Source organism: Triticum urartu, chromosome 7 (assembly GCF_003073215.2).
Source record: "Triticum urartu cultivar G1812 chromosome 7, Tu2.1, whole genome shotgun sequence".
NCBI lineage: Eukaryota > Viridiplantae > Streptophyta > Magnoliopsida > Poales > Poaceae > Triticum > Triticum urartu.
In genome coordinates, this window is record NC_053028.1 from 706,640,477 (window position 1) to 706,652,451 (window position 11,975).

Here is an 11,975-nt window from a genome sequence, read left to right on the forward strand (position 1 = left end):
GCTAGTCAAGTAGAGGCATACTAGTGACACTCTGTTTGTTTATGTATTCACACATTTTTTTGTTTCCGGTTAATACAATTCTAGCATGAATAATAAACATTTATCATGATATAAGGAAATAAATAATAACTTTATTATTGCCTCTAGGGCATATTTCCTTCACCAACATGTTGAGCTTGCCTTTCCCTCTCTTGCTAGCCAATTTCTTTGCACCAAGTAGAGATACTACTTGTGCTTCCAAATACCCTTAAAACCAGTTTTGCATGAGAGTCCACCATATCTACCTATGGATTGAGTAAGATCCTTCAAGTTAGTTGTCATCGGTGCAAGCAATAAAAATTGCTCTCTAAATATGTATGACTTATTAGTGCAGAGAAAATAAGCTTTATACGATCTTGTGATATGGAAGAAATAAAAGCGACGGACTGCATAATAAAGGTCCATATCATAAGTGGCAATATAAAGTGACGTTCTTTTGCATTAAGATTTTGTGCATCCAACCATAAAAGCGCATGACAACCTCTGCTTCCCTCTGCGAAGGGCCTATCTTTTACTTTTATCTTCTACCTTACATAAGAGTCATGGTGATCTTCACCTTTCTTTTTTACATTTTATCCTTTGGCAAGCACAATGTGTTGGAAAGATCCTGATATATATAGCTAATTGGATGTGAGTCTTCATGAACTATTATTGTTGACATTACCCTTGAGGTAAAATGTTGGGAGGCAAAACTATAAGCCCCTATCTATCTATGTGTCCGATTAAAACCTCATACCCATAAATATTGCGTGAGTGTTAGCAATTGTGAAAGACTAAAAGATGGTTGAGTATGTGGACTTGCTGAAAAGCTCTTATATTGACTCTTTCCTATGTTATGATAAATTGCAATTGCCTCAGTGACTGAGATTAGCGTTTGTTGGTTCTCAATGAAGTTTATGATTCATACTTGAAATTGTGATTGAATTGTTACTTTAGCATAAGAGATCATATGCCAATATATATGTTTGTTGGTTCCCATGGGAGAAGTCTTGCTGTTCTAAGAATGATCATGATGCCCTCATGTCCGTATTTTATTTTTATCGACACCTCTATCTCTAAACATGTGGACATATTTTTCGATTTCGGCTTTCGCTTGAGGACAAGCGAGGTCTAAGCTTGGGGGAGTTGATACGTCCATTTTGCATCATGCTTTTATATCGATATTTATTGCATTATGGGTAGTTATTACACATTATGTCACAATACTTATGCCTATTCTCTCTTATTTTACAAGGTTTGCATAAGAGGGAGAATGCCGGCAGCTGGAATTCTGGGATGGAAAAGGAGAAAATATTAGAGACCTATTCTTCACAGCTCTAAAAGTCCTGAAACTTCACAGAAGTTATTTCCAGAATATATAAAAAATACTGAGCGCAAGAAGTACCAGAGGGGGGCCACCCACCAGCCACGAGGGTGGGGCACGCCCTACCCCCCTGGGCGCGCCCCCTGCCTCGTGGCCCCACTGGTGGCCCTCTGATGCCCATCTTCTGCTATATGGAGTCTTTCATCAAGGAAAAAATCATAAGCAAGCTTTCGGGACGAGACTCCGCCGCCACGAGGCGGAACCTTGGCGGAACCAATCTAGGGCTCCGGCAGAGCTGTTCTGCCGGGGACACTTCCCTCCGGGAGGGGGAAATCACGACCATCGCCATCATCAACGATCCTCTCATCGGGAGGGGTCAATCTCCATCAACATCTTCACTGGCACCATCTCATCTCAAACCCTAGTTCATCTCTTGTATCCAATCTTTGTATCCAAACCTCAGATTGGTACCTGTGGGTTGCTAGTAGTGTTGATTACTCCTTGTAGTTGATGCTAGTTGGTTTACTTGGTGGAAGATCATATGTTCAGATCCATTATGCATATTAATACCACTCTGATTATGAACATGAATATGCTTTGTGAGTAGTTACGTTTGTTCCTGAGGACATGGGAGAAGTCTTGCTATTAGTAGTCATGTGAATTTCGTATTCGTTCGATATTTTGATGAGATGTATGTTGTCATCCCTCTAGTGGTGTCATGTGAACGTTGACTACATGACACTTCACCATTGTTTGGGCCTAGAGGGAGGCATTGGGAAGTAATAAGTAGATGATGGGTTGCTAGAGTGACAGAAGCTTAAACCCTAGTTTATGCGTTGCTTCGTAAGGGGCGGATTTGGATCCATATGTTTCATGCTATGGTTAGGTTTACCTTAATACTTCTGTTGTAGTTGCGGATGCTTGCAATGGGGGTTAATCATAAGTGGGATTCTTGTCCAAGTAAGGACAGTACCCAAGCACCGGTCCACCCACATATCAAATTATCAAAGTACCGAACACGAATCATATGAACGTGATGAAAACTAGCTTGACGATAATTCCCATGTGTCCTGGGGAGCGCTTTTCTCTATATAAGAAATTGTCCAGGCTTGTCCTTTGCTACAAAAAGGATTGGGCCATCTTGCTGCACTTTATTTACACTTGTTACTTGTTACTCGTTACCAATTACCTTATCAAAAAACTATCTATTACCGATAATTTCAGTGCTTGCAGAGAATACCTTGCTGAAAACCGCTTATCATTTCCTTCTGCTCCTCGTTGGGTTTGACACTCTTACTTATCGAAAGGACTACGATAGATCCCCTATACTTGTGGGTCATCAGCCTGTTTGGAGAACTCAGGGACATGTGGGGTTTGCGGGGTAAGATGAAATATACCCAGTTCAAAAATAACAGGTATCTGCTAGAATTCGAGCGAGAGGGAGACATGTGTTTCATCATCAACAACGGCCCTTGGTCGTACAAGGGGGACACCTTCCTGATGGTCGCCATGGACGGGAGCGTCCCTCCAGGGGACGTTGAGATTTCTCATATGCCCATTTGGGTTAAGATCTTCAACGCCCCTCCCGTCATGCTCTCGGAACCGGTGGCTTGGCGGCTTGGTGCTTTGCTGGGAGAAGTGCTTGAGGTAGACACAGACAGAGATGGTAATGTTTGGGGTGATTTCCTGCAGATTAGAATTAGTCATGATGTTGATAGGCCTCTGACGAGAGATATAAAAACCCGTGAGCTAGCTGTGAGTGGGGATGAGGAAAAACACATGTACACCCTAGAGGTGAAGTATGAGAGATTGCCAAGGTTCTGCATGTATTCTGGTAGAGTAAGCCATGGACAACGCGATTGTAAGCTGCCAGAGGACCTCCAAAAGATGAGGTTTACGGCAGCGTTGCGCGGGTCCCCTTTAAAAAATAAGAATGGCAGGGGAGGGTATGTCGCGCCGGATGCCTGTAGTGCACGTCGCTTCATACACTTTGGGTCAGAGGTAAACTGTGGAATCAGGCCGGCCCCGGCGAGGCTTGCTATGAGCGAGTACAACAGGATCCCTGAAGATGTGTTGGCTGATCCTTTGGTGCAAGAAGCAATCGCTGCGGTGAGTGCAATAAAGCTGGGCGAGGGGCCCAACGCAGCATCTCTGAAGAACATTCAGATGGAACAGGCTCGTGAAGAGGAGTTGTTGGTAAAACCGCAAGCTGAGTTATAGGCCGCTGTGAAGGTTGTAAACGAGCAGATCAGTGGAAGATCCACCCCAGAGTTCCCTCCTGGGTTTGGCCCATCGGCTGTGCTTGCCGCAGGTAATCCCCCGATGGCACTAGTAGTGCGGGCGGCAGGGGAGAATGAGGTAACCACGACAAAGGATCAGGAGAGGACACGGGGGATTGCAACTGCAGATGGTGCGACTCCTTGGGCAGAGAATGCTCACGGAAAGAAAAATAATACTATCGGGAAGGGGGCTGCTATCAATGTAGAGGTCGTTCAGGTCTCAGTGTTGAGCAAAAGGAGTGACAGAAGTGAGGAAGGGACAGAGAAAATGAGGTTAGGTACAATGGAAGATGGTTCTGATCAGAGCAAAAAGGTCAAGGGCTCGGCGAAAAGTGAAGGAATGAGCAAGATTGGAAAGAAGGACGAAGAGGAAGCTACTAGCCCTGGGGCTGCCAGTCCGCTGGTAGGTGCCGATGGTGGCGCCTGCCAGAGACCATGACGGTGCTAAGCTGGAACTGTCGGGGCCTCGGGCAACCCCGGACAGTTCAGGAGCTGGTATGCCTAGTGCATACTCACAAGCCCAAGATCGTCTTCCTAGCTGAAACGAGATAGTGCGAGAATAAAGTTAAAGGTATGAAATGGAGACTAGGTTTGAAACATTGCCTTACCAAGGATGGTAAGGGCAAAGGGGCTGGTATTCACTGTACTGGGACGATTCAATAAAAATATAAGTTTTATCGTATGCGCCGAGGTAATTTGATGTGATTGTATCTGAACCCCAAAGTCCTAAATGGCGCGGAACTTTTGTATATGGTGAGCCAAAGGGTCAGGATCGACATCTCATGTGGAGTCGGCTTAAAAACATTTCTCAAAAATCGAATGAACCCTGGCTAATGGTGGGTGACTTCAGCGAGACAATGTGGCAGCCTGAGCATTTCTCTTATGCAAAGAGGTCAGAGAGGAAGATGGCAGACTTCAGAGATGTCCTCTCTTTCTGCGAGCTGCATGATTTAGGTTTCAAAGGTCCAAGTTGGACTTATGATAATAAGCATTGGGGGAATAAGAACATCAAAGCTAGATTGGACAGGGCTGTGGCCTCACAAGCTTGGTGCGATTTGTTTCAATGGACATACAGTTACTCACATATGCTCCACTCGCTCCGACCACTTTCCTGTGCTGGTGGAAACATGCGCCAGCTCTTGGCGTCGAAAGCAAAAGCGTGCCTTCCACTATGAACAAATGTGGGAACGCCTGCCCTCTCTACACACCACTATTGAGAAAACTTGGGCAGGGAAAGGGAAAGCGAGGAATCTGTCAGAAGTTTCAAACAAGCTGCAGGAAATGAGGGGGTCCCTAACCCGCTGGAGTAAGAACAACTTTGGCTCACTCCTCCGCAAAACCAAATAGATTAGGGACAACATTAGCAAGCTTTTGGAGGAGCAGCAGTCAGTCTCTAGGGAAGAGAGATTGAAAAAACTGTCAAGCGAGCTAGATGAGCTATTGCTTCGGGAAGAAATTATGTGGAGGCAATGATCGAGAGTCCAATGGCTGAGAGAAGGCGATAGAAATACAAGATATTTCCAGCGGAAAGCTACTTGGAGACAGAAGAAGAACTCTATTCGCAAACTGAAAGGGGAAGATGGCTGCTGGGTGGAGAAAGGTGATGACCTAAAGAAAATGACTATAGATTTTTTCAAACTCTAGTTTACTGCAGATAATGAAGTTGATCCTAGTACACCGCTGAACCTTATATCTCCTAGAGTGACGAAAGAAATGAATGAATCCCTGACAAAGGCCTACACGAATGAAGAGATTGCGGATGCCCTGTTCCAAATAGGACCCCTAAAAGCCCCAGGAGCTGACGGATTCCCTGCCAGATTCTACCAATGAAACTGGGTCTTGGTAAAGGAGGATGTCGTACCCGCAGTTAAGGACTTCTTCAAGTCGGGGCTTATGCCCCCTGGGGTGAATGATATGGTTATCTGCCTAATCCCAAAAGGCAAAGACCCCCAATATTTGAAGGACTACCGACCGACCAGTCTCTGTAACGTTTTATACAAAGTGGTGTCAAAGTGCATAGTCAATTGACTCCTGCCTTTTTTGAATGAGATTGTCTCAGAATATCAAAGTGCTTTTGTCCCAAGCAGGATGATCACGGACAATGCTATTATAGCTTTTGAGTCTTTCCACAAAATTAGCCACTCCAGGAGCAGTTTTAACACACATTGTGCCTATAAGTTAGACTTGGCAAAAGCTTATGACAGGGTTGACTGGGGGTATTTGGAGGGGGCACTCCACAAATTGGGCTTTGATCCCACATGGATTAGGTGGGTGACGTGTTGCGTCAAATCGGCGACATACCCGGTTAAGTTGAATGGCGAGCTGTTGGATTCCTTCTCCACGTCGAGAGGGCTCAGACAAGGCGATCCTTTGAGTCTGTGCCTGTTTCTTTTGGTGGTGGATGGCCTGGTGAACATACTTAGAAGAGAAGTAGACAATGGTAACATAACGCCTATCAAGGTTGCAAGAGGTAGTCCCGGGATATCAAATCTACTTTTCGCTGACGACAGCCTCCTCTCCTTCAAGGCTATAGATCAGGAAGCAAAGGTGGTCAAGGATGCCTTGGACTATTTCCAAACATGCATGGGACAGCTGCTCAGCCCATCAAAATGCTCGCTGTTGTTTAGTGAACTTTGTCCACCCGTGACACAAGGAAATATCAAGAACATCCTCGGGGTTGTGTATGCGACTTTTGAAAGTAAATACTTGGGCCAGCCAACTCCAGAGGGGAGAATGAAGAATGGGTGTTTCCAGCCGATCATGGAAAGATTTACTAAAAGATGTTCAGATTGGAACGAAAGATTCATGTCTTTTGCGGGAAAAGAGGTTAATGTGAAATCAGTAGTCCAAGCCCTACTAACGTATCTGATGGAAGTCTTTCAATTACCAATTGGTTTTTGTGACAAGTATGAGAAGCTCATAAGAGATTTCTGGTGGGGAGATACGGAGGATCATAGGAAAGTACACTGGATGGCTTGGGACCAAATGACCAGACCCAAAAGGAATGGAGGTCTGGGCTTCAGGGATATGCATTCTTTTAACCAAGCATTGCTTGCGAGACAAGGGTGGAGATTGATTCAAAATCCTGACAGTCTGTGCGCTAGGGTATTGAAATCGAAGTATTACCCAAATGGAAACCTTTTGGATACTGTATTTGCAACAGACGCGTCGCCCGCCTGGCGAGGCATTGAGTTCGGCCTAGAGCTTTTGAAGGAAGGTATAGTGTGGAGGGTTGGAGATGGGAGAAGCATCCGGATACAGAGAGACAACTGGATCCCGAGGAGGAGTGGGCTAAAGGCCTCCTCTTTCACACGGAGCTGCAGACTGAGATGGGTAAACCAACTGATTAAAACGGATACAAATGAGTGGGATGTGGATCTCATTCGGAAGGTGTGCCCAGTTTATGATGCAGAGGAAATCTGCAAGATCAGACTCCCTGCTAGGAAAACTAGTGATTTCATGGCTTGGAACCATGAGGATTCAGGAGTATTCAGCGTCAGGAGTGCATATATACTGGCGGAGGAGATCAAGAATAAAGATGGGACAGTCGCATCCAGCTCCTCTAGCGAGACGAGCAACAGTAGCATCTGGGACTTGATCTGGAAGGGTAAGATCCCCCAAAAAATTAAAATCCTAAACTGGAGGGTAGCTACAGGTTCACTGGACACTACAAAAAACAAAAAACGGAGAACACTTGAAGTCAATGCCACTTGTCCTATATGCGGGCAGGAAGATGAGGATGAATACCACGCGGTCATCAACTGCACTAAGGCCCAAGCTTTGCGTTCTGAAGTTCGAAAAGTGTGGAAGCTTCCAAGTGAGAAAGCCTTTGCGTACACTGGCCCTAATTGGTTGTAGTGTCTCCTCGATACATGTGATATGAGGACCTGCGAGAGGATCCTTCTGATGTTCTGGACAGCGTGGTTCCTTCGTGAAGATTGTATGCATGGCGATGGGAAAGCTTTGGTGTCTGTATCGATGGATTTCTTACAGCGTTACGAGATGGAAATCATGCTTGCCTCGGGACCTGAACCTGACGCTGCAGGCAAAGTGAGCCTGTTCCCTACGCTGCCAAGTGGGCGGGCACGCACATCAAATGAGATGCACCACTGGAACACACCACCGCCTGATAGCTAGAAGATGAATGTCGACGCATCCTTTTTGGGCGACAGAGACATGACGTGTCTCGGGATGATTACAAGGGTTTGATCGCAATGTCGGTATGCCGAAGGATCAAACCTAGTGCAGGGATCGAAGAAGCGGAGGCAGAGGCAGTATTGATGGGACTGAAGGAGCTAAGCACACACTATCGCGGGCCAATCATTGTTGAGTCTGACTGATTGTCCTTGATAAACCGCTTGCAGAAGACCAACCCTGACAGATCGCACCTATTCCACTTTGTTAACGATATCAAGAACCAGGCCACTGTGTTTAAATCAGTTACCTGATCGGCTCTCAGGCGAGATAGTAACAAGGTGGCCCATGCACTGGCAGCCTATGCGAGAAGTAAGGGAGATAACAAGCTTTTTGCAAATGTCCCAGAGGAGCTTGCAGAACTAGCATCAAAGGAACGCCCCAACCTGTAAGCTTTGTTTAGGCCTTGTAGGCTGTTCTAAAAAAATATTCTGGTGGACAAAAAATGTTTCCCGTAGATTATCTCGTAATAAAAAAAACAGAAAAATCATATTACAAACTGAGATGTTCAATATTTATAACAAAAAACCTATATTTCACATCAAAAATACAACAGAAGCTCAAATTAAAATAACATAGCAATTTGAAAAAACATAAAAAACAAAATTTCTCCATTTCATGAAAAAAACAAGAAATTTATATAACGAATAAAACCTAGGATTTAGAAGCTCATAAAACAAAAACAAAAAACAATGTCATTTTCAGCATTTTTCCCCAATATTAAAGATTAAAACCAAGAAGTTCAATTATAAAAAACAGAGTAGTTCAATGTATATAAAAGAACTCAGATTTTCACGTTACTAGAGAAAAAACCAAGAAGTTCAATTGGAAAAAGCGGAGCAGTTTGATATTTATTTGAAAAATCAGACTTTACTACTTACTAAAGAATAAAACCAATAAGTTCAATTTAAAATAACGAAGAAGTTTAGTGTTTCTAAAAAACTCCATTTTTCAGATTTCTAAAAAAAGACAAAGAAGATCAAATAAAAAAGTTAGAGCGGTTCGATGTCTATAAAAAACTCAGAATTTTTTCGTTACTAAAGTGAAATAAGGAGAAGTTCAAATTGACAAGAGACGGAAGTTCACGTACTGAATGGTGTGTGTTTCGTATGAGAAAATATGAGTAAAAAGGAAAAGTCCAAAAATTTTGTTGCTAGAAGTTCAAGTGCACAAAGGAGAAAACTTCAAGAAGTTCCTCCTGTTCAACAAGTTTCCACAACAGAAGGTCAAATCAAAATAACAAAAAAAAGGTTTAGAAATTTTAAGGAGTAAATGGATTTCTCCGTTTCTAAAAGAAACATAGAAGTTTAAATGAAAGTAATGGAGCAGTTCAATGTTTATTGAAAACTCGGATTCTAACCGCTAATAGAAAATAAAACCAACGTGAGGTTCGAATTAAAATAACATGGAAGCTTGGAGTTTATTAAAACCTGAGATTTACATGTTTAAAAAACAAAAACAAAAACCAATGCCATTTTGGCATTTTTAAAACCAACTCATAAAAATGAAAAACATTTCTTGCTAGAAGTTCAACTACTCGACGAGGGAAAGTTGGAAATTGCTACCCACTTTATGCACACATAATTCTCTCTCCTGTTTGTGTCTATGTTTTTACAAATAAATCAAAATTTAAAAAAAATTGGAGGGGGTCCAATGTTTATGACAAAACTAGGATATTTTGATGCTAAAAGAAATAAACCAAGAAGTCCAAATTACAAAATAGAGAAGTTCGATATTTATAAAGAAACTCAGATTTTCCTGGTTAGTAAAGAATAAAAATGACGAAGTTCAAATTATAAAAGACGAGTAGTTCGATGTATACGGGAAACTCAAATTATTATCGTCTCTAAGAAAAAAACTACGAAGTGCAATTTAAAAAAAAAATGTTTGATGCTTATTTAAAAACATATTTCCTTTCTAAGAATATGACTAAGAAGTTGAAATTAAAATAACAGAGGAGTTCGAAGTATATATATAAAAAACTCAGATTTGTTGCAAGAAGTTCACGTGTGCATGGTTCAAAATTTATATTGCGGGACATCCGACCTCCAATTACATGTTTTAAAATGACAAAAAATGGCATTCGACCTTCAATTATTTGTAGTTCGACGTATACACAAAACTGTAACAGAAATTCGTAGTGAAAACAACGAAAAGTTCAGGTACTGAAAGAAATGCATTTCAGGTGAAAATAAAAGTATAGAATAATAGAAGCTTCAAAAGTTTGTTGAGAAGAAGTTCAAGTGCTCTGTCCGGGGAAGTTCAAAAATTCATGCGAGAGAGGTTCACCTTGTATTTCCATGTTCAAAAACACAAAAAAGAAATTGTTTTTTTGTGTTTTAAAATAATTCTCTCAATCCACAAAGAAGTTCAGTTATTATTTGGGAGCAATTTGATTTCAAAAAGAAAAAAAATTCAAATTATAAAAATGGAAAAAGTTCATGTACTACATGGTGTGTGTTTAATATGAGAAAAATGAATAAAAAGGCAAGGTCCAATTTTTGTTGTTATAAGTTGAAGTCCTCGGTCGGAGAAAGTTAAAAAATTATTGTAAAAGAGGTTTGTACAAAGGAATATCATTCGTGTAACAGTTGATGAATCGATGAGAAAATTATGAATGAAAAATACGTGACACAAGTTCAACGTGAAAAATGCAGAAGTTCAACTACTGCATTGAATGAATTTCAAATGAAAAACTTTTAAAACCGTCGTGAGTATTAAAAAATGATCAACATGGGAAAGTTGCGTGTTTACAACAAATTTTCATCGGTATATCACTTGCTCAATTCTGGTGAGTGGATGGAGAGCTACGACCAAAAAGAGTCCGTGAAAAATAGAATGAAGTTCAAGTAGACATGCCGAGAAGTTCAAGTCTTCACGCGGTGCATTTTCGAAAAATCTATTTCATGATAAAGGTAGAACGAATTATCTCGTCATTTTCGAAATTACTTGAAAATGGCTAGGAATCAGAGAAAACCATCAACATGAAAAAGTTTTGCATTTTTCATAGCTTTTGAACGGTATATTATTTGCCCCATTCCGATAAAGTTTGTACATATTACGGCGAAAATATGTTTTTAGCCATTTTCAAAACTGACTTAAAACCGCAAGGAATTGGGAGGAACAATACATACCAAAAACTTTCGCATTTACTCAAGCTTTCCAACGCCATATCATTTGTTGCATTCGACGTACGGTTAAAAAATTAGATTGAAAATACGAACTCAATGGAACTTGTACCGTTTTCTAAATTACTTGTAAACCTTTCAAAATTAGGAAAAACTTTCAACATGAATAAGTAGCGCATTCTCATAAGCTTTCCAACGCCATATCATTTGCCTCAATTGGATTAGCCGTTTAGAAATGACATCGAAAATACGAAATCGGCTATTCGATTTGTGAAATTTGACGATTTTCCAAATTACTCTTTAACAATAGAGAATTAGAGAAACTTTCAACCTGTGGAATCTGCGGTTTTACAGCAGCTTTTCAACGCCATGTTATTTACCTCATTCCGATAAACGGTGGAGAAATGCGATCGAAAATATGATTCACATTTTTTGTATGAAGAAAAAACGATTTTCAAAGCTGCTCTTAAACCGCTTACATTTTTCCAAAAATTTAACTTGGGTCATGATACTTGTATCCATAGCTTTTCAATGGTATATCGCAAGCCTCATTTGGGCAATGTTGGCGGAAGTTCAACCTAGCATAGTAGGAAGTTCAGGTCGAACAACTCAGGCAGTAAAATTGCAAAAAATGGAAGTTCATCACGACCAGAGAACAAAAATCCGCCAACGAGCGAGATTTCTATTTAAAACGGGCATTTAGTTTCTAAAAACCGTTTATATATTACACTTACATCATATAGAACACGACAAACAGAATAATTCGCGTGGGGAGACAGGGTTGCAAAGATAGCCCGAAGGCCGGGTTCCTACAGAGTGAAGTTCAGGCGTGTAACTCAGAAAGTTCATGTTGTGATCAGAATAATATTCTGATCCCGTGATTAGAATAGTAATCAACACAGAAAAATACTGAATGTGTATACAAAAATTGTTGATCATATATTCAATAAATGGTAATCTTGTATTTAAAAATTATGAAACATGTATGTATTAGAAAAATGTAAAAGTTATATACCAAAATGTGTATACAAA